This window comes from Aquarana catesbeiana, linkage group LG13 (assembly GCF_042186555.1).
Source record: "Aquarana catesbeiana isolate 2022-GZ linkage group LG13, ASM4218655v1, whole genome shotgun sequence".
Classification (NCBI taxonomy): Eukaryota; Metazoa; Chordata; class Amphibia; order Anura; family Ranidae; genus Aquarana; species Aquarana catesbeiana.
The window spans coordinates 164,723,268-164,737,058 of record NC_133336.1 but is presented as its reverse complement, the minus strand read 5'-3'; the positions used below and the strand labels follow the sequence as shown (position 1 = coordinate 164,737,058).

At 56.5% G+C, this 13,791-nt stretch overlaps 63 non-coding genes across 63 annotated transcripts; all 63 read right to left on the bottom strand.

Annotated features, from left to right (window-relative positions):
* Positions 1–74: 74 nt before the first annotated feature.
* LOC141118625 (5S ribosomal RNA) lies at positions 75–193 on the bottom strand. Its single transcript, XR_012237991.1, has one exon. It is a non-coding gene; the product is annotated as a 5S ribosomal RNA (ribosomal RNA).
* A 99-nt stretch (positions 194–292) lies between these two features.
* Positions 293–411, bottom strand: LOC141118624 (5S ribosomal RNA). The gene has a single exon (XR_012237990.1). It is a non-coding gene; the product is annotated as a 5S ribosomal RNA (ribosomal RNA).
* Positions 412–511: 100 nt separating this feature from the next.
* Positions 512–630, bottom strand: LOC141118623 (5S ribosomal RNA). Its single transcript, XR_012237989.1, has one exon. It is a non-coding gene; the product is annotated as a 5S ribosomal RNA (ribosomal RNA).
* Positions 631–730: 100 nt separating this feature from the next.
* On the bottom strand, positions 731–849 carry LOC141119996 (5S ribosomal RNA). Its single transcript, XR_012239329.1, has one exon. It is a non-coding gene; the product is annotated as a 5S ribosomal RNA (ribosomal RNA).
* Positions 850–948: 99 nt separating this feature from the next.
* On the bottom strand, positions 949–1,067 carry LOC141118622 (5S ribosomal RNA). The gene has a single exon (XR_012237988.1). It is a non-coding gene; the product is annotated as a 5S ribosomal RNA (ribosomal RNA).
* Positions 1,068–1,166: 99 nt separating this feature from the next.
* On the bottom strand, positions 1,167–1,285 carry LOC141118620 (5S ribosomal RNA). The gene has a single exon (XR_012237986.1). It is a non-coding gene; the product is annotated as a 5S ribosomal RNA (ribosomal RNA).
* A 100-nt stretch (positions 1,286–1,385) lies between these two features.
* LOC141118619 (5S ribosomal RNA) lies at positions 1,386–1,504 on the bottom strand. Its single transcript, XR_012237985.1, has one exon. It is a non-coding gene; the product is annotated as a 5S ribosomal RNA (ribosomal RNA).
* A 100-nt stretch (positions 1,505–1,604) lies between these two features.
* LOC141118618 (5S ribosomal RNA) lies at positions 1,605–1,723 on the bottom strand. The gene has a single exon (XR_012237984.1). It is a non-coding gene; the product is annotated as a 5S ribosomal RNA (ribosomal RNA).
* A 98-nt stretch (positions 1,724–1,821) lies between these two features.
* Positions 1,822–1,940, bottom strand: LOC141118617 (5S ribosomal RNA). Its single transcript, XR_012237983.1, has one exon. It is a non-coding gene; the product is annotated as a 5S ribosomal RNA (ribosomal RNA).
* A 100-nt stretch (positions 1,941–2,040) lies between these two features.
* On the bottom strand, positions 2,041–2,159 carry LOC141118616 (5S ribosomal RNA). Its single transcript, XR_012237982.1, has one exon. It is a non-coding gene; the product is annotated as a 5S ribosomal RNA (ribosomal RNA).
* A 99-nt stretch (positions 2,160–2,258) lies between these two features.
* Positions 2,259–2,377, bottom strand: LOC141119967 (5S ribosomal RNA). Its single transcript, XR_012239300.1, has one exon. It is a non-coding gene; the product is annotated as a 5S ribosomal RNA (ribosomal RNA).
* A 100-nt stretch (positions 2,378–2,477) lies between these two features.
* Positions 2,478–2,596, bottom strand: LOC141118615 (5S ribosomal RNA). Its single transcript, XR_012237981.1, has one exon. It is a non-coding gene; the product is annotated as a 5S ribosomal RNA (ribosomal RNA).
* A 98-nt stretch (positions 2,597–2,694) lies between these two features.
* Positions 2,695–2,813, bottom strand: LOC141119965 (5S ribosomal RNA). Its single transcript, XR_012239298.1, has one exon. It is a non-coding gene; the product is annotated as a 5S ribosomal RNA (ribosomal RNA).
* A 98-nt stretch (positions 2,814–2,911) lies between these two features.
* On the bottom strand, positions 2,912–3,030 carry LOC141118614 (5S ribosomal RNA). The gene has a single exon (XR_012237980.1). It is a non-coding gene; the product is annotated as a 5S ribosomal RNA (ribosomal RNA).
* Positions 3,031–3,130: 100 nt separating this feature from the next.
* LOC141120413 (5S ribosomal RNA) lies at positions 3,131–3,249 on the bottom strand. Its single transcript, XR_012239735.1, has one exon. It is a non-coding gene; the product is annotated as a 5S ribosomal RNA (ribosomal RNA).
* Positions 3,250–3,349: 100 nt separating this feature from the next.
* On the bottom strand, positions 3,350–3,468 carry LOC141118613 (5S ribosomal RNA). Its single transcript, XR_012237979.1, has one exon. It is a non-coding gene; the product is annotated as a 5S ribosomal RNA (ribosomal RNA).
* A 100-nt stretch (positions 3,469–3,568) lies between these two features.
* Positions 3,569–3,687, bottom strand: LOC141118612 (5S ribosomal RNA). The gene has a single exon (XR_012237978.1). It is a non-coding gene; the product is annotated as a 5S ribosomal RNA (ribosomal RNA).
* Positions 3,688–3,787: 100 nt separating this feature from the next.
* Positions 3,788–3,906, bottom strand: LOC141118611 (5S ribosomal RNA). The gene has a single exon (XR_012237977.1). It is a non-coding gene; the product is annotated as a 5S ribosomal RNA (ribosomal RNA).
* Positions 3,907–4,006: 100 nt separating this feature from the next.
* LOC141118609 (5S ribosomal RNA) lies at positions 4,007–4,125 on the bottom strand. The gene has a single exon (XR_012237975.1). It is a non-coding gene; the product is annotated as a 5S ribosomal RNA (ribosomal RNA).
* Positions 4,126–4,223: 98 nt separating this feature from the next.
* Positions 4,224–4,342, bottom strand: LOC141119964 (5S ribosomal RNA). Its single transcript, XR_012239297.1, has one exon. It is a non-coding gene; the product is annotated as a 5S ribosomal RNA (ribosomal RNA).
* A 98-nt stretch (positions 4,343–4,440) lies between these two features.
* On the bottom strand, positions 4,441–4,559 carry LOC141118608 (5S ribosomal RNA). Its single transcript, XR_012237974.1, has one exon. It is a non-coding gene; the product is annotated as a 5S ribosomal RNA (ribosomal RNA).
* A 99-nt stretch (positions 4,560–4,658) lies between these two features.
* LOC141118607 (5S ribosomal RNA) lies at positions 4,659–4,777 on the bottom strand. The gene has a single exon (XR_012237973.1). It is a non-coding gene; the product is annotated as a 5S ribosomal RNA (ribosomal RNA).
* Positions 4,778–4,877: 100 nt separating this feature from the next.
* LOC141118606 (5S ribosomal RNA) lies at positions 4,878–4,996 on the bottom strand. Its single transcript, XR_012237972.1, has one exon. It is a non-coding gene; the product is annotated as a 5S ribosomal RNA (ribosomal RNA).
* A 99-nt stretch (positions 4,997–5,095) lies between these two features.
* LOC141119887 (5S ribosomal RNA) lies at positions 5,096–5,214 on the bottom strand. Its single transcript, XR_012239220.1, has one exon. It is a non-coding gene; the product is annotated as a 5S ribosomal RNA (ribosomal RNA).
* Positions 5,215–5,312: 98 nt separating this feature from the next.
* On the bottom strand, positions 5,313–5,431 carry LOC141118605 (5S ribosomal RNA). The gene has a single exon (XR_012237971.1). It is a non-coding gene; the product is annotated as a 5S ribosomal RNA (ribosomal RNA).
* Positions 5,432–5,530: 99 nt separating this feature from the next.
* On the bottom strand, positions 5,531–5,649 carry LOC141118603 (5S ribosomal RNA). Its single transcript, XR_012237970.1, has one exon. It is a non-coding gene; the product is annotated as a 5S ribosomal RNA (ribosomal RNA).
* A 100-nt stretch (positions 5,650–5,749) lies between these two features.
* On the bottom strand, positions 5,750–5,868 carry LOC141118602 (5S ribosomal RNA). Its single transcript, XR_012237969.1, has one exon. It is a non-coding gene; the product is annotated as a 5S ribosomal RNA (ribosomal RNA).
* Positions 5,869–5,968: 100 nt separating this feature from the next.
* LOC141118601 (5S ribosomal RNA) lies at positions 5,969–6,087 on the bottom strand. Its single transcript, XR_012237968.1, has one exon. It is a non-coding gene; the product is annotated as a 5S ribosomal RNA (ribosomal RNA).
* Positions 6,088–6,186: 99 nt separating this feature from the next.
* LOC141118600 (5S ribosomal RNA) lies at positions 6,187–6,305 on the bottom strand. The gene has a single exon (XR_012237967.1). It is a non-coding gene; the product is annotated as a 5S ribosomal RNA (ribosomal RNA).
* Positions 6,306–6,403: 98 nt separating this feature from the next.
* Positions 6,404–6,522, bottom strand: LOC141118599 (5S ribosomal RNA). Its single transcript, XR_012237966.1, has one exon. It is a non-coding gene; the product is annotated as a 5S ribosomal RNA (ribosomal RNA).
* A 99-nt stretch (positions 6,523–6,621) lies between these two features.
* On the bottom strand, positions 6,622–6,740 carry LOC141118597 (5S ribosomal RNA). Its single transcript, XR_012237964.1, has one exon. It is a non-coding gene; the product is annotated as a 5S ribosomal RNA (ribosomal RNA).
* Positions 6,741–6,838: 98 nt separating this feature from the next.
* LOC141118596 (5S ribosomal RNA) lies at positions 6,839–6,957 on the bottom strand. Its single transcript, XR_012237963.1, has one exon. It is a non-coding gene; the product is annotated as a 5S ribosomal RNA (ribosomal RNA).
* Positions 6,958–7,056: 99 nt separating this feature from the next.
* Positions 7,057–7,175, bottom strand: LOC141118595 (5S ribosomal RNA). Its single transcript, XR_012237962.1, has one exon. It is a non-coding gene; the product is annotated as a 5S ribosomal RNA (ribosomal RNA).
* A 100-nt stretch (positions 7,176–7,275) lies between these two features.
* Positions 7,276–7,394, bottom strand: LOC141118594 (5S ribosomal RNA). Its single transcript, XR_012237961.1, has one exon. It is a non-coding gene; the product is annotated as a 5S ribosomal RNA (ribosomal RNA).
* A 100-nt stretch (positions 7,395–7,494) lies between these two features.
* On the bottom strand, positions 7,495–7,613 carry LOC141118593 (5S ribosomal RNA). The gene has a single exon (XR_012237960.1). It is a non-coding gene; the product is annotated as a 5S ribosomal RNA (ribosomal RNA).
* A 99-nt stretch (positions 7,614–7,712) lies between these two features.
* On the bottom strand, positions 7,713–7,831 carry LOC141118592 (5S ribosomal RNA). The gene has a single exon (XR_012237959.1). It is a non-coding gene; the product is annotated as a 5S ribosomal RNA (ribosomal RNA).
* Positions 7,832–7,931: 100 nt separating this feature from the next.
* Positions 7,932–8,050, bottom strand: LOC141118591 (5S ribosomal RNA). Its single transcript, XR_012237958.1, has one exon. It is a non-coding gene; the product is annotated as a 5S ribosomal RNA (ribosomal RNA).
* A 100-nt stretch (positions 8,051–8,150) lies between these two features.
* Positions 8,151–8,269, bottom strand: LOC141119995 (5S ribosomal RNA). The gene has a single exon (XR_012239328.1). It is a non-coding gene; the product is annotated as a 5S ribosomal RNA (ribosomal RNA).
* A 99-nt stretch (positions 8,270–8,368) lies between these two features.
* Positions 8,369–8,487, bottom strand: LOC141118590 (5S ribosomal RNA). The gene has a single exon (XR_012237957.1). It is a non-coding gene; the product is annotated as a 5S ribosomal RNA (ribosomal RNA).
* Positions 8,488–8,586: 99 nt separating this feature from the next.
* On the bottom strand, positions 8,587–8,705 carry LOC141118589 (5S ribosomal RNA). Its single transcript, XR_012237956.1, has one exon. It is a non-coding gene; the product is annotated as a 5S ribosomal RNA (ribosomal RNA).
* Positions 8,706–8,805: 100 nt separating this feature from the next.
* On the bottom strand, positions 8,806–8,924 carry LOC141120578 (5S ribosomal RNA). Its single transcript, XR_012239892.1, has one exon. It is a non-coding gene; the product is annotated as a 5S ribosomal RNA (ribosomal RNA).
* A 100-nt stretch (positions 8,925–9,024) lies between these two features.
* LOC141118588 (5S ribosomal RNA) lies at positions 9,025–9,143 on the bottom strand. The gene has a single exon (XR_012237955.1). It is a non-coding gene; the product is annotated as a 5S ribosomal RNA (ribosomal RNA).
* A 98-nt stretch (positions 9,144–9,241) lies between these two features.
* LOC141119510 (5S ribosomal RNA) lies at positions 9,242–9,360 on the bottom strand. The gene has a single exon (XR_012238847.1). It is a non-coding gene; the product is annotated as a 5S ribosomal RNA (ribosomal RNA).
* A 99-nt stretch (positions 9,361–9,459) lies between these two features.
* Positions 9,460–9,578, bottom strand: LOC141118586 (5S ribosomal RNA). The gene has a single exon (XR_012237953.1). It is a non-coding gene; the product is annotated as a 5S ribosomal RNA (ribosomal RNA).
* Positions 9,579–9,678: 100 nt separating this feature from the next.
* On the bottom strand, positions 9,679–9,797 carry LOC141120398 (5S ribosomal RNA). The gene has a single exon (XR_012239721.1). It is a non-coding gene; the product is annotated as a 5S ribosomal RNA (ribosomal RNA).
* Positions 9,798–9,897: 100 nt separating this feature from the next.
* LOC141118585 (5S ribosomal RNA) lies at positions 9,898–10,016 on the bottom strand. The gene has a single exon (XR_012237952.1). It is a non-coding gene; the product is annotated as a 5S ribosomal RNA (ribosomal RNA).
* A 100-nt stretch (positions 10,017–10,116) lies between these two features.
* Positions 10,117–10,235, bottom strand: LOC141118584 (5S ribosomal RNA). The gene has a single exon (XR_012237951.1). It is a non-coding gene; the product is annotated as a 5S ribosomal RNA (ribosomal RNA).
* A 98-nt stretch (positions 10,236–10,333) lies between these two features.
* Positions 10,334–10,452, bottom strand: LOC141118582 (5S ribosomal RNA). The gene has a single exon (XR_012237950.1). It is a non-coding gene; the product is annotated as a 5S ribosomal RNA (ribosomal RNA).
* A 99-nt stretch (positions 10,453–10,551) lies between these two features.
* On the bottom strand, positions 10,552–10,670 carry LOC141119963 (5S ribosomal RNA). Its single transcript, XR_012239296.1, has one exon. It is a non-coding gene; the product is annotated as a 5S ribosomal RNA (ribosomal RNA).
* Positions 10,671–10,768: 98 nt separating this feature from the next.
* On the bottom strand, positions 10,769–10,887 carry LOC141118581 (5S ribosomal RNA). Its single transcript, XR_012237949.1, has one exon. It is a non-coding gene; the product is annotated as a 5S ribosomal RNA (ribosomal RNA).
* A 98-nt stretch (positions 10,888–10,985) lies between these two features.
* Positions 10,986–11,104, bottom strand: LOC141120397 (5S ribosomal RNA). Its single transcript, XR_012239719.1, has one exon. It is a non-coding gene; the product is annotated as a 5S ribosomal RNA (ribosomal RNA).
* A 100-nt stretch (positions 11,105–11,204) lies between these two features.
* Positions 11,205–11,323, bottom strand: LOC141118579 (5S ribosomal RNA). Its single transcript, XR_012237947.1, has one exon. It is a non-coding gene; the product is annotated as a 5S ribosomal RNA (ribosomal RNA).
* A 100-nt stretch (positions 11,324–11,423) lies between these two features.
* Positions 11,424–11,542, bottom strand: LOC141118578 (5S ribosomal RNA). The gene has a single exon (XR_012237946.1). It is a non-coding gene; the product is annotated as a 5S ribosomal RNA (ribosomal RNA).
* Positions 11,543–11,642: 100 nt separating this feature from the next.
* Positions 11,643–11,761, bottom strand: LOC141118576 (5S ribosomal RNA). The gene has a single exon (XR_012237945.1). It is a non-coding gene; the product is annotated as a 5S ribosomal RNA (ribosomal RNA).
* Positions 11,762–11,859: 98 nt separating this feature from the next.
* On the bottom strand, positions 11,860–11,978 carry LOC141119962 (5S ribosomal RNA). Its single transcript, XR_012239295.1, has one exon. It is a non-coding gene; the product is annotated as a 5S ribosomal RNA (ribosomal RNA).
* Positions 11,979–12,076: 98 nt separating this feature from the next.
* Positions 12,077–12,195, bottom strand: LOC141119961 (5S ribosomal RNA). The gene has a single exon (XR_012239294.1). It is a non-coding gene; the product is annotated as a 5S ribosomal RNA (ribosomal RNA).
* Positions 12,196–12,293: 98 nt separating this feature from the next.
* Positions 12,294–12,412, bottom strand: LOC141120395 (5S ribosomal RNA). Its single transcript, XR_012239717.1, has one exon. It is a non-coding gene; the product is annotated as a 5S ribosomal RNA (ribosomal RNA).
* A 100-nt stretch (positions 12,413–12,512) lies between these two features.
* On the bottom strand, positions 12,513–12,631 carry LOC141118575 (5S ribosomal RNA). Its single transcript, XR_012237944.1, has one exon. It is a non-coding gene; the product is annotated as a 5S ribosomal RNA (ribosomal RNA).
* Positions 12,632–12,731: 100 nt separating this feature from the next.
* LOC141118574 (5S ribosomal RNA) lies at positions 12,732–12,850 on the bottom strand. The gene has a single exon (XR_012237943.1). It is a non-coding gene; the product is annotated as a 5S ribosomal RNA (ribosomal RNA).
* Positions 12,851–12,950: 100 nt separating this feature from the next.
* Positions 12,951–13,069, bottom strand: LOC141118572 (5S ribosomal RNA). The gene has a single exon (XR_012237941.1). It is a non-coding gene; the product is annotated as a 5S ribosomal RNA (ribosomal RNA).
* A 98-nt stretch (positions 13,070–13,167) lies between these two features.
* On the bottom strand, positions 13,168–13,286 carry LOC141119959 (5S ribosomal RNA). Its single transcript, XR_012239292.1, has one exon. It is a non-coding gene; the product is annotated as a 5S ribosomal RNA (ribosomal RNA).
* Positions 13,287–13,384: 98 nt separating this feature from the next.
* LOC141120046 (5S ribosomal RNA) lies at positions 13,385–13,503 on the bottom strand. The gene has a single exon (XR_012239379.1). It is a non-coding gene; the product is annotated as a 5S ribosomal RNA (ribosomal RNA).
* Positions 13,504–13,602: 99 nt separating this feature from the next.
* LOC141118571 (5S ribosomal RNA) lies at positions 13,603–13,721 on the bottom strand. The gene has a single exon (XR_012237940.1). It is a non-coding gene; the product is annotated as a 5S ribosomal RNA (ribosomal RNA).
* Between the last annotated feature and the right edge of the window lie 70 nt (positions 13,722–13,791).

The window sequence follows — 13,791 nt, the reverse complement described above, 5'->3', positions numbered from 1 at the left end:
TTGACCTTGGCGGCGCCAAGATGGGAAACGAGGAAAAAAAACAGGGCAAGTCCAGAACTCCCCCAAAAAAAAGAAGCCTACGGCACCTGGTATTCCCAGGCGGTCTCCCATCCAGGTACTAACCAGGCCCGACCCTGCTTAGCCTCCGAGATCAGACGAGATCGGGCGCTTTCAGGGTGATGTGGCCGTAGGCGATCTCTTACGGCACGCTCAACCCTCTTGACTTTGGCGGCGCCAAGATGGGAAACGAGGAAAAAAAACAGGGCAAGTCCAGAAATCCAAGAAAAAAAGAAGCCTACGGCACCTGGTATTCCCAGGCGGTCTCCCATCCAGGTACTAACCAGGCCCGACCCTGCTTAGCCTCCGAGATCAGACGAGATCGGGCGCTTTCAGGGTGATGTGGCCGTAGGCGATCTCTAACGGCACGCTCAACCCTCTTGACCTTGGCGGCGCCAAGATGGGAAACGAGGAAAAAAAACAGGGCAAGTCCAGAACGCCCCCCAAAAAAAGAAGCCTACGGCACCTGGTATTCCCAGGCGGTCTCCCATCCAGGTACTAACCAGGCCCGACCCTGCTTAGCCTCCGAGATCAGACGAGATCGGGCGCTTTCAGGGTGATGTGGCCGTAGGCGATCTCTAACGGCACGCTCAACCCTCTTGACCTTGGCGGCGCCAAGATGGGAAACGAGGAAAAAAAACAGGGCAAGTCCAGAACTCCCCCAAAAAAAAGAAGCCTACGGCACCTGGTATTCCCAGGCGGTCTCCCATCCAGGTACTAACCAGGCCCGACCCTGCTTAGCCTCCGAGATCAGACGAGATCGGGCGCTTTCAAGGTGATGTGGCCGTAGGCGATCTCTTACGGCACGCTCAACCCTCTTGACTTTGGCGGCGCCAAGATGGGAAACGAGGAAAAAAAACAGGGCAAGTCCAGAAATCCAAGAAAAAAAGAAGCCTACGGCACCTGGTATTCCCAGGCGGTCTCCCATCCAGGTACTAACCAGGCCCGACCCTGCTTAGCCTCCGAGATCAGACGAGATCGGGCGCTTTCAGGGTGATGTGGCCGTAGGCGATCTCTTACGGCACGCTCAACCCTCTTGACTTTGGCGGCGCCAAGATGGGAAACGAGGAAAAAAAACAGGGCAAGTCCAGAAATCCAAGAAAAAAAGAAGCCTACGGCACCTGGTATTCCCAGGCGGTCTCCCATCCAGGTACTAACCAGGCCCGACCCTGCTTAGCCTCCGAGATCAGACGAGATCGGGCGCTTTCAGGGTGATGTGGCCGTAGGCGATCTCTAACGGCACGCTCAACCCTCTTGACCTTGGCGGCGCCAAGATGGGAAACGAGGAAAAAAAACAGGGCAAGTCCAGAACGCCCCCCAAAAAAAGAAGCCTACGGCACCTGGTATTCCCAGGCGGTCTCCCATCCAGGTACTAACCAGGCCCGACCCTGCTTAGCCTCCGAGATCAGACGAGATCGGGCGCTTTCAGGGTGATGTGGCCGTAGGCGATCTCTAACGGCACGCTCAACCCTCTTGACCTTGGCGGCGCCAAGATGGGAAACGAGGAAAAAAAACAGGGCAAGTCCAGAACTCCCCCAAAAAAAAGAAGCCTACGGCACCTGGTATTCCCAGGCGGTCTCCCATCCAGGTACTAACCAGGCCCGACCCTGCTTAGCCTCCGAGATCAGACGAGATCGGGCGCTTTCAGGGTGATGTGGCCGTAGGCGATCTCTTACGGCACGCTCAACCCTCTTGACTTTGGCGGCACCAAGATGGGAAACGAGGAAAAAAACAGGGCAAGTCCAGAACTCCAAGAAAAAAAGAAGCCTACGGCACCTGGTATTCCCAGGCGGTCTCCCATCCAGGTACTAACCAGGCCCGACCCTGCTTAGCCTCCGAGATCAGACGAGATCGGGCGCTTTCAGGGTGATGTGGCCGTAGGCGATCTCTAACGGCACGCTCAACCCTCTTGACCTTGGCGGCGCCAAGATGGGAAACGAGGAAAAAAAACAGGGCAAGTCCAGAACGCCCCCCAAAAAAAGAAGCCTACGGCACCTGGTATTCCCAGGCGGTCTCCCATCCAGGTACTAACCAGGCCCGACCCTGCTTAGCCTCCGAGATCAGACGAGATCGGGCGCTTTCAGGGTGATGTGGCCGTAGGCGATCTCTAACGGCACGCTCAACCCTCTTGACCTTGGCGGCGCCAAGATGGGAAACGAGGAAAAAAAACAGGGCAAGTCCAGAACTCCCCCAAAAAAAGAAGCCTACGGCACCTGGTATTCCCAGGCGGTCTCCCATCCAGGTACTAACCAGGCCCGACCCTGCTTAGCCTCCGAGATCAGACGAGATCGGGCGCTTTCAGGGTGATGTGGCCATAGGCGATCTCTAACGGCACGCTCAACCCTCTTGACCTTGGCGGCGCCAAGATGGGAAACGAGGAAAAAAAACAGGGCAAGTCCAGAACGCCCCCCAAAAAAAGAAGCCTACGGCACCTGGTATTCCCAGGCGGTCTCCCATCCAGGTACTAACCAGGCCCGACCCTGCTTAGCCTCCGAGATCAGACGAGATCGGGCGCTTTCAGGGTGATGTGGCCGTAGGCGATCTCTTACGGCACGCTCAACCCTCTTGACTTTGGCGGCACCAAGATGGGAAACGAGGAAAAAAACAGGGCAAGTCCAGAACTCCAAGAAAAAAAGAAGCCTACGGCACCTGGTATTCCCAGGCGGTCTCCCATCCAGGTACTAACCAGGCCCGACCCTGCTTAGCCTCCGAGATCAGACGAGATCGGGCGCTTTCAGGGTGATGTGGCCATAGGCGATCTCTTACGGCACGCTCAACCCTCTTGACTTTGGCGGCACCAAGATGGGAAACGAGGAAAAAAACAGGGCAAGTCCAGAACTCCAAGAAAAAAAGAAGCCTACGGCACCTGGTATTCCCAGGCGGTCTCCCATCCAGGTACTAACCAGGCCCGACCCTGCTTAGCCTCCGAGATCAGACGAGATCGGGCGCTTTCAGGGTGATGTGGCCGTAGGCGATCTCTAACGGCACGCTCAACCCTCTTGACCTTGGCGGCGCCAAGATGGGAAACGAGGAAAAAAAACAGGGCAAGTCCAGAACGCCCCCCAAAAAAAGAAGCCTACGGAACCTGGTATTCCCAGGCGGTCTCCCATCCAGGTACTAACCAGGCCCGACCCTGCTTAGCCTCCGAGATCAGACGAGATCGGGCGCTTTCAGGGTGATGTGGCCGTAGGCGATCTCTAACGGCACGCTCAACCCTCTTGACCTTGGCGGCGCCAAGATGGGAAACGAGGAAAAAAAACAGGGCAAGTCCAGAACTCCCCCAAAAAAAAGAAGCCTACGGCACCTGGTATTCCCAGGCGGTCTCCCATCCAGGTACTAACCAGGCCCGACCCTGCTTAGCCTCCGAGATCAGACGAGATCGGGCGCTTTCAGGGTGATGTGGCCGTAGGCGATCTCTAACGGCACGCTCAACCCTCTTGACCTTGGCGGCGCCAAGATGGGAAACGAGGAAAAAAAACAGGGCAAGTCCAGAACGCCCCCCAAAAAAAGAAGCCTACGGCACCTGGTATTCCCAGGCGGTCTCCCATCCAGGTACTAACCAGGCCCGACCCTGCTTAGCCTCCGAGATCAGACGAGATCGGGCGCTTTCAGGGTGATGTGGCCGTAGGCGATCTCTAACGGCACGCTCAACCCTCTTGACCTTGGCGGCGCCAAGATGGGAAACGAGGAAAAAAAACAGGGCAAGTCCAGAACTCCCCCAAAAAAAAGAAGCCTACGGCACCTGGTATTCCCAGGCGGTCTCCCATCCAGGTACTAACCAGGCCCGACCCTGCTTAGCCTCCGAGATCAGACGAGATCGGGCGCTTTCAGGGTGATGTGGCCGTAGGCGATCTCTAACGGCACGCTCAACCCTCTTGACCTTGGCGGCGCCAAGATGGGAAACGAGGAAAAAAAACAGGGCAAGTCCAGAACGCCCCCCAAAAAAAGAAGCCTACGGCACCTGGTATTCCCAGGCGGTCTCCCATCCAGGTACTAACCAGGCCCGACCCTGCTTAGCCTCCGAGATCAGACGAGATCGGGCGCTTTCAGGGTGATGTGGCCGTAGGCGATCTCTTACGGCACGCTCAACCCTCTTGACTTTGGCGGCACCAAGATGGGAAACGAGGAAAAAAACAGGGCAAGTCCAGAACTCCAAGAAAAAAAGAAGCCTACGGCACCTGGTATTCCCAGGCGGTCTCCCATCCAGGTACTAACCAGGCCCGACCCTGCTTAGCCTCCGAGATCAGACGAGATCGGGCGCTTTCAGGGTGATGTGGCCATAGGCGATCTCTTACGGCACGCTCAACCCTCTTGACTTTGGCGGCACCAAGATGGGAAACGAGGAAAAAAACAGGGCAAGTCCAGAACTCCAAGAAAAAAAGAAGCCTACGGCACCTGGTATTCCCAGGCGGTCTCCCATCCAGGTACTAACCAGGCCCGACCCTGCTTAGCCTCCGAGATCAGACGAGATCGGGCGCTTTCAGGGTGATGTGGCCGTAGGCGATCTCTTACGGCACGCTCAACCCTCTTGACTTTGGCGGCGCCAAGATGGGAAACGAGGAAAAAAAACAGGGCAAGTCCAGAAATCCAAGAAAAAAAGAAGCCTACGGCACCTGGTATTCCCAGGCGGTCTCCCATCCAGGTACTAACCAGGCCCGACCCTGCTTAGCCTCCGAGATCAGACGAGATCGGGCGCTTTCAGGGTGATGTGGCCGTAGGCGATCTCTAACGGCACGCTCAACCCTCTTGACCTTGGCGGCGCCAAGATGGGAAACGAGGAAAAAAAACAGGGCAAGTCCAGAACTCCCCCAAAAAAAAGAAGCCTACGGCACCTGGTATTCCCAGGCGGTCTCCCATCCAGGTACTAACCAGGCCCGACCCTGCTTAGCCTCCGAGATCAGACGAGATCGGGCGCTTTCAGGGTGATGTGGCCGTAGGCGATCTCTTACGGCACGCTCAACCCTCTTGACTTTGGCGGCGCCAAGATGGGAAACGAGGAAAAAAAACAGGGCAAGTCCAGAACTCCAAGAAAAAAAGGAGCCTACGGCACCTGGTATTCCCACGCGGTCTCCCATCCAGGTACTAACCAGGCCCGACCCTGCTTAGCCTCCGAGATCAGACGAGATCGGGCGCTTTCAGGGTGATGTGGCCGTAGGCGATCTCTTACGGCACGCTCAACCCTCTTGACTTTGGCGGCACCAAGATGGGAAACGAGGAAAAAAACAGGGCAAGTCCAGAACTCCAAGAAAAAAAGAAGCCTACGGCACCTGGTATTCCCAGGCGGTCTCCCATCCAGGTACTAACCAGGCCCGACCCTGCTTAGCCTCCGAGATCAGACGAGATCGGGCGCTTTCAGGGTGATGTGGCCGTAGGCGATCTCTAACGGCACGCTCAACCCTCTTGACCTTGGCGGCGCCAAGATGGGAAACGAGGAAAAAAAACAGGGCAAGTCCAGAAATCCAAGAAAAAAAGAAGCCTACGGCACCTGGTATTCCCAGGCGGTCTCCCATCCAGGTACTAACCAGGCCCGACCCTGCTTAGCCTCCGAGATCAGACGAGATCGGGCGCTTTCAGGGTGATGTGGCCGTAGGCGATCTCTAACGGCACGCTCAACCCTCTTGACCTTGGCGGCGCCAAGATGGGAAACGAGGAAAAAAAACAGGGCAAGTCCAGAACGCCCCCCAAAAAAAGAAGCCTACGGCACCTGGTATTCCCAGGCGGTCTCCCATCCAGGTACTAACCAGGCCCGACCCTGCTTAGCCTCCGAGATCAGACGAGATCGGGCGCTTTCAGGGTGATGTGGCCGTAGGCGATCTCTAACGGCACGCTCAACCCTCTTGACCTTGGCGGCGCCAAGATGGGAAACGAGGAAAAAAAACAGGGCAAGTCCAGAACTCCCCCAAAAAAAAGAAGCCTACGGCACCTGGTATTCCCAGGCGGTCTCCCATCCAGGTACTAACCAGGCCCGACCCTGCTTAGCCTCCGAGATCAGACGAGATCGGGCGCTTTCAGGGTGATGTGGCCGTAGGCGATCTCTAACGGCACGCTCAACCCTCTTGACCTTGGCGGCGCCAAGATGGGAAACGAGGAAAAAAACAGGGCAAGGCCAGAACTCCCCCAAAAAAAAGAAGCCTACGGCACCTGGTATTCCCAGGCGGTCTCCCATCCAGGTACTAACCAGGCCCGACCCTGCTTAGCCTCCGAGATCAGACGAGATCGGGCGCTTTCAGGGTGATGTGGCCGTAGGCGATCTCTTACGGCACGCTCAACCCTCTTGACTTTGGCGGCACCAAGGTGGGAAACGAGGAAAAAAACAGGGCAAGTCCAGAACTCCAAGAAAAAAAGAAGCCTACGGCACCTGGTATTCCCAGGCGGTCTCCCATCCAGGTACTAACCAGGCCCGACCCTGCTTAGCCTCCGAGATCAGACGAGATCGGGCGCTTTCAGGGTGATGTGGCCGTAGGCGATCTCTAACGGCACGCTCAACCCTCTTGACCTTGGCGGCGCCAAGATGGGAAACGAGGAAAAAAAACAGGGCAAGTCCAGAAATCCAAGAAAAAAAGAAGCCTACGGCACCTGGTATTCCCAGGCGGTCTCCCATCCAGGTACTAACCAGGCCCGACCCTGCTTAGCCTCCGAGATCAGACGAGATCGGGCGCTTTCAGGGTGATGTGGCCGTAGGCGATCTCTTACGGCACGCTCAACCCTCTTGACTTTGGCGGCACCAAGATGGGAAACGAGGAAAAAAACAGGGCAAGTCCAGAACTCCAAGAAAAAAAGAAGCCTACGGCACCTGGTATTCCCAGGCGGTCTCCCATCCAGGTACTAACCAGGCCCGACCCTGCTTAGCCTCCGAGATCAGACGAGATCGGGCGCTTTCAGGGTGATGTGGCCGTAGGCGATCTCTTACGGCACGCTCAACCCTCTTGACTTTGGCGGCGCCAAGATGGGAAACGAGGAAAAAAAACAGGGCAAGTCCAGAAATCCAAGAAAAAAAGAAGCCTACGGCACCTGGTATTCCCAGGCGGTCTCCCATCCAGGTACTAACCAGGCCCGACCCTGCTTAGCCTCCGAGATCAGACGAGATCGGGCGCTTTCAGGGTGATGTGGCCGTAGGCGATCTCTAACGGCACGCTCAACCCTCTTGACCTTGGCGGCGCCAAGATGGGAAACGAGGAAAAAAAACAGGGCAAGTCCAGAACGCCCCCCAAAAAAAGAAGCCTACGGCACCTGGTATTCCCAGGCGGTCTCCCATCCAGGTACTAACCAGGCCCGACCCTGCTTAGCCTCCGAGATCAGACGAGATCGGGCGCTTTCAGGGTGATGTGGCCGTAGGCGATCTCTAACGGCACGCTCAACCCTCTTGACCTTGGCGGCGCCAAGATGGGAAACGAGGAAAAAAAACAGGGCAAGTCCAGAACTCCCCCAAAAAAAAGAAGCCTACGGCACCTGGTATTCCCAGGCGGTCTCCCATCCAGGTACTAACCAGGCCCGACCCTGCTTAGCCTCCGAGATCAGACGAGATCGGGCGCTTTCAGGGTGATGTGGCCGTAGGCGATCTCTTACGGCACGCTCAACCCTCTTGACTTTGGCGGCGCCAAGATGGGAAACGAGGAAAAAAAACAGGGCAAGTCCAGAAATCCAAGAAAAAAAGAAGCCTACGGCACCTGGTATTCCCAGGCGGTCTCCCATCCAGGTACTAACCAGGCCCGACCCTGCTTAGCCTCCGAGATCAGACGAGATCGGGCGCTTTCAGGGTGATGTGGCCGTAGGCGATCCCTAACGGCACGCTCAACCCTCTTGACCTTGGCGGCGCCAAGATGGGAAACGAGGAAAAAAAACAGGGCAAGTCCAGAACGCCCCCCAAAAAAAGAAGCCTACGGCACCTGGTATTCCCAGGCGGTCTCCCATCCAGGTACTAACCAGGCCCGACCCTGCTTAGCCTCCGAGATCAGACGAGATCGGGCGCTTTCAGGGTGATGTGGCCGTAGGCGATCTCTAACGGCACGCTCAACCCTCTTGACCTTGGCGGCGCCAAGATGGGAAACGAGGAAAAAAAACAGGGCAAGTCCAGAACTCCCCCAAAAAAAAGAAGCCTACGGCACCTGGTATTCCCAGGCGGTCTCCCATCCAGGTACTAACCAGGCCCGACCCTGCTTAGCCTCCGAGATCAGACGAGATCGGGCGCTTTCAAGGTGATGTGGCCGTAGGCGATCTCTTACGGCACGCTCAACCCTCTTGACTTTGGCGGCGCCAAGATGGGAAACGAGGAAAAAAAACAGGGCAAGTCCAGAAATCCAAGAAAAAAAGAAGCCTACGGCACCTGGTATTCCCAGGCGGTCTCCCATCCAGGTACTAACCAGGCCCGACCCTGCTTAGCCTCCGAGATCAGACGAGATCGGGCGCTTTCAGGGTGATGTGGCCGTAGGCGATCTCTTACGGCACGCTCAACCCTCTTGACTTTGGCGGCGCCAAGATGGGAAACGAGGAAAAAAAACAGGGCAAGTCCAGAAATCCAAGAAAAAAAGAAGCCTACGGCACCTGGTATTCCCAGGCGGTCTCCCATCCAGGTACTAACCAGGCCCGACCCTGCTTAGCCTCCGAGATCAGACGAGATCGGGCGCTTTCAGGGTGATGTGGCCGTAGGCGATCTCTAACGGCACGCTCAACCCTCTTGACCTTGGCGGCGCCAAGATGGGAAACGAGGAAAAAAAACAGGGCAAGTCCAGAACGCCCCCCAAAAAAAGAAGCCTACGGCACCTGGTATTCCCAGGCGGTCTCCCATCCAGGTACTAACCAGGCCCGACCCTGCTTAGCCTCCGAGATCAGACGAGATCGGGCGCTTTCAGGGTGATGTGGAAGTAGGCGATCTCTAACGGCACGCTCAACCCTCTTGACCTTGGCGGCGCCAAGATGGGAAACGAGGAAAAAAAACAGGGCAAGTCCAGAACTCCCCCAAAAAAAAGAAGCCTACGGCACCTGGTATTCCCAGGCGGTCTCCCATCCAGGTACTAACCAGGCCCGACCCTGCTTAGCCTCCGAGATCAGACGAGATCGGGCGCTTTCAGGGTGATGTGGCCGTAGGCGATCTCTTACGGCACGCTCAACCCTCTTGACTTTGGCGGCACCAAGATGGGAAACGAGGAAAAAAACAGGGCAAGTCCAGAACTCCAAGAAAAAAAGAAGCCTACGGCACCTGGTATTCCCAGGCGGTCTCCCATCCAGGTACTAACCAGGCCCGACCCTGCTTAGCCTCCGAGATCAGACGAGATCGGGTGCTTTCAGGGTGATGTGGCCGTAGGCGATCTCTTACGGCACGCTCAACCCTCTTGACTTTGGCGGCGCCAAGATGGGAAACGAGGAAAAAAAACAGGGCAAGTCCAGAAATCCAAGAAAAAAAGAAGCCTACGGCACCTGGTATTCCCAGGCGGTCTCCCATCCAGGTACTAACCAGGCCCGACCCTGCTTAGCCTCCGAGATCAGACGAGATCGGGCGCTTTCAGGGTGATGTGGCCGTAGGCGATCTCTAACGGCACGCTCAACCCTCTTGACCTTGGCGGCGCCAAGATGGGAAACGAGGAAAAAAAACAGATCAAGTCCAGAACGCCCCCCAAAAAAAGAAGCCTACGGCACCTGGTATTCCCAGGCGGTCTCCCATCCAGGTACTAACCAGGCCCGACCCTGCTTAGCCTCCGAGATCAGACGAGATCGGGCGCTTTCAGGGTGATGTGGCTGTAGGCGATCTCTAACGGCACGCTCAACCCTCTTGACCTTGGCGGCGCCAAGATGGGAAACGAGGAAAAAAAACAGGGCAAGTCCAGAACTCCCCCAAAAAAAAGAAGCCTACGGCACCTGGTATTCCCAGGCGGTCTCCCATCCAGGTACTAACCAGGCCCGACCCTGCTTAGCCTCCGAGATCAGACGAGATCGGGCGCTTTCAGGGTGATGTGGCCGTAGGCGATCTCTAACGGCACGCTCAACCCTCTTGACCTTGGCGGCGCCAAGATGGGAAACGAGGAAAAAAAACAGGGCAAGTCCAGAACGCCCCCCAAAAAAAGAAGCCTACGGCACCTGGTATTCCCAGGCGGTCTCCCATCCAGGTACTAACCAGGCCCGACCCTGCTTAGCCTCCGAGATCAGACGAGATCGGGCGCTTTCAGGGTGATGTGGCCGTAGGCGATCTCTTACGGCACGCTCAACCCTCTTGACTTTGGCGGCACCAAGATGGGAAACGAGGAAAAAAACAGGGCAAGTCCAGAACTCCAAGAAAAAGAGAAGCCTACGGCACCTGGTATTCCCAGGCGGTCTCCCATCCAGGTACTAACCAGGCCCGACCCTGCTTAGCCTCCGAGATCAGACGAGATCGGGCGCTTTCAGGGTGATGTGGCCGTAGGCGATCTCTTACGGCACGCTCAACCCTCTTGACTTTGGCGGCGCCAAGATGGGAAACGAGGAAAAAAAACAGGGCAAGTCCAGAAATCCAAGAAAAAAAGAAGCCTACGGCACCTGGTATTCCCAGGCGGTCTCCCATCCAGGTACTAACCAGGCCCGACCCTGCTTAGCCTCCGAGATCAGACGAGATCGGGCGCTTTCAGGGTGATGTGGCCATAGGCGATCTCTTACGGCACGCTCAACCCTCTTGACTTTGGCGGCACCAAGATGGGAAACGAGGAAAAAAACAGGGCAAGTCCAGAACTCCAAGAAAAAAAGAAGCCTACGGCACCTGGTATTCCCAGGCGGTCTCCCATCCAGGTACTAACCAGGCCCGACCCTGCTTAGCCTCCGAGATCAGACGAGATCGGGCGCTTTCAGGGTGATGTGGCCGTAGGCGATCTCTTACGGCACGCTCAACCCTCTTGACTTGGCGGCGCCAAGATGGGAAACGAGGAAAAAAAACAGGGCAAGTCCAGAAATCCAAGAAAAAAAGAAGCCTACGGCACCTGGTATTCCCAGGCGGTCTCCCATCCAGGTACTAACCAGGCCCGACCCTGCTTAGCCTCCGAGATCAGACGAGATCGGGCGCTTTCAGGGTGATGTGGCTGTAGGCGATCTCTAACGGCACGCTCAACCCTCTTGACCTTGGCGGCGCCAAGATGGGAAACGAGGAAAAAAAACAGGGCAAGTCCAGAACGCCCCCCAAAAAAAGAAGCCTACGGCACCTGGTATTCCCAGGCGGTCTCCCATCCAGGTACTAACCAGGCCCGACCCTGCTTAGCCTCCGAGATCAGACGAGATCGGGCGCTTTCAGGGTGATGTGGCCGTAGGCGATCTCTAACGGCACGCTCAACCCTCTTGACCTTGGCGGCGCCAAGATGGGAAACGAGGAAAAAAAACAGGGCAAGTCCAGAACTCCCCCAAAAAAAAGAAGCCTACGGCACCTGGTATTCCCAGGCGGTCTCCCATCCAGGTACTAACCAGGCCCGACCCTGCTTAGCCTCCGAGATCAGACGAGATCGGGCGCTTTCAGGGTGATGTGGCCGTAGGCGATCTCTAACGGCACGCTCAACCCTCTTGACCTTGGCGGCGCCAAGATGGGAAACGAGGAAAAAAAACAGGGCAAGTCCAGAACGCCCCCCAAAAAAAGAAGCCTACGGCACCTGGTATTCCCAGGCGGTCTCCCATCCAGGTACTAACCAGGCCCGACCCTGCTTAGCCTCCGAGATCAGACGAGATCGGGCGCTTTCAGGGTGATGTGGCCGTAGGCGATCTCTTACGGCATGCTCAACCCTCTTGACTTTGGCGGCACCAAGATGGGAAACGAGGAAAAAAACAGGGCAAGTCCAGAACTCCAAGAAAAAAAGAAGCCTACGGCACCTGGTATTCCCAGGCGGTCTCCCATCCAGGTACTAACCAGGCCCGACCCTGCTTAGCCTCCGAGATCAGACGAGATCGGGCGCTTTCAGGGTGATGTGGCCATAGGCGATCTCTTACGGCACGCTCAACCCTCTTGACTTTGGCGGCACCAAGATGGGAAACGAGGAAAAAAACAGGGCAAGTCCAGAACTCCAAGAAAAAAAGAAGCCTACGGCACCTGGTATTCCCAGGCGGTCTCCCATCCAGGTACTAACCAGGCCCGACCCTGCTTAGCCTCCGAGATCAGACGAGATCGGGCGCTTTCAGGGTGATGTGGCCATAGGCGATCTCTTACGGCACGCTCAACCCTCTTGACTTGGCGGCGCCAAGATGGGAAACGAGGAAAAAAAACAGGGCAAGTCCAGAAATCCAAGAAAAAAAGAAGCCTACGGCACCTGGTATTCCCAGGCGGTCTCCCATCCAGGTACTAACCAGGCCCGACCCTGCTTAGCCTCCGAGATCAGACGAGATCGGGCGCTTTCAGGGTGATGTGGCTGTAGGCGATCTCTAACGGCACGCTCAACCCTCTTGACCTTGGCGGCGCCAAGATGGGAAACGAGGAAAAAAAACAGGGCAAGTCCAGAACGCCCCCCAAAAAAAGAAGCCTACGGCACCTGGTATTCCCAGGCGGTCTCCCATCCAGGTACTAACCAGGCCCGACCCTGCTTAGCCTCCGAGATCAGACGAGATCGGGCGCTTTCAGGGTGATGTGGCCGTAGGCGATCTCTAACGGCACGCTCAACCCTCTTGACCTTGGCGGCGCCAAGATGGGAAACGAGGAAAAAAAACAGGGCAAGTCCAGAACTCCCCCAAAAAAAAGAAGCCTACGGCACCTGGTATTCCCAGGCGGTCTCCCATCCAGGTACTAACCAGGCCCGACCCTGCTTAGCCTCCGAGATCAGACGAGATCGGGCGCTTTCAGGGTGATGTGGCCGTAGGCGATCTCTAACGGCACGCTCAACCCTCTTGACCTTGGCGGCGCCAAGATGGGAAACGAGGAAAAAAAACAGGGCAAGTCCAGAACGCCCCCCAAAAAAAGAAGCCTACGGCACCTGGTATTCCCAGGCGGTCTCCCATCCAGGTACTAACCAGGCCCGACCCTGCTTAGCCTCCGAGATCAGACGAGATCGGGCGCTTTCAGGGTGATGTGGCCGTAGGCGATCTCTTACGGCATGCTCAACCCTCTTGACTTTGGCGGCACCAAGATGGGAAACGAGGAAAAAAACAGGGCAAGTCCAGAACTCCAAGAAAAAAAGAAGCCTACGGCACCTGGTATTCCCAGGCGGTCTCCCATCCAGGTACTAACCAGGCCCGACCCTGCTTAGCCTCCGAGATCAGACGAGATCGGGCGCTTTCAGGGTGATGTGGCCATAGGCGATCTCTTACGGCACGCTCAACCCTCTTGACTTTGGCTGCACCAAGATGGGAAACGAGGAAAAAAACAGGGCAAGTCCAGAACTCCAAGAAAAAAAGAAGCCTACGGCACCTGGTATTCCCAGGCGGTCTCCCATCCAGGTACTAACCAGGCCCGACCCTGCTTATCCTCCGAGATCAGACGAGATCGGGCGCTTTCAGGGTGATGTGGCCGTAGGCGATCTCTTACGGCACGCTCAACCCTCTTGACTTTGGCGGCGCCAAGATGGGAAACGAGGAAAAAAAACAGGGCAAGTCCAGAAATCCAAGAAAAAAAGAAGCCTACGGCACCTGGTATTCCCAGGCGGTCTCCCATCCAGGTACTAACCAGGCCCGACCCTGCTTAGCCTCCGAGATCAGACGAGATCGGGCGCTTTCAGGGTGATGTGGCCGTAGGCGATCTCTAACGGCACGCTCAACCCTCTTGACCTTGGCGGCGCCAAGATGGGAAACGAGGAAAAAAAACAG